The sequence below is a fragment of the Eimeria tenella genome, genomic scaffold (assembly GCF_000499545.2).
Source record: "Eimeria tenella Houghton genomic scaffold, Eth_scaff2702, whole genome shotgun sequence".
In the NCBI taxonomy this organism is placed as follows: domain Eukaryota; phylum Apicomplexa; class Conoidasida; order Eucoccidiorida; family Eimeriidae; genus Eimeria; species Eimeria tenella.
This window is the reverse complement of record NW_013542578.1, coordinates 1-820: the sequence shown is the minus strand read 5'-3', so window position 1 is coordinate 820 and position 820 is coordinate 1.

Sequence of the window (820 nt, the reverse complement as noted above, 5' to 3'; positions counted from 1 at the left end):
CCGGGGGCCCCCCAGCAGCAGCAGCAGCAGCAGCAGCAGCGGGGGGCCCCCCGTACGCTTCGAAGGGTACTGCTGCAGTCCGCAAGCTGTTCAGCAGCAGAGACTCGCGCAGCAGCAGCAGCAGCAGCCGCAGCAGCAGCCGCAGCAACAGTAACCACAGCCGCAACAGCAACAGCAGCCGCAACAGCGGCGGCAGCAGCAGCAGCAACAATTCAGACTCCCAGGCCTACACAAGGCAAGGGGGCCCCCAGGGGGCCCCTGCTGCTTCCAGGAAAAGGGACGTGGGGCCCCTGGGGCCCCCAGGCTCCAATGGGGGGCCCCCAAGGCCCTACGGGGGCCCCCCAGGGTCTAATGGGGGCCCCCCTGGGTCTAATGGGGGCCCCCGTGGGCCTAATGGGGGCCCCTCGAGGACTAGGGGGCCCCCATTAGGGGCCCCCTCTGGAGCTGAGGGGCCCCCCAGGGGAGGTGAGGAGACACCTGAAGGGTACAGTTCGCGGGGTGTACATACACCTGAAGACTCCCCAGAAAACCCACACTCCGAGGAAGAGGGGGGCCCCCCAGCTGGGGGCCCCCTGAAGGGGGGCCCCTGGGGGCCCCCAGGGGGGTCCCCAGGGCCCCCCCCCCGGCTGAGAGCCCCGCGGGAGGGGGCCCCCAAGGGGCCCCACTGCCGCCTCCGAAGGGGCCTGGGGGCCCCCCAAAGCCCTTCTCCAGGAACTCCAGTTTCTGAAGAAACAGAAGAGACTTTTGGAGACACTGAGGAGACAGTGCAGCAGCTCACCTTTACCCTGGACTGGAGGGTCCAGGCGGCCCCCCCCGGGGG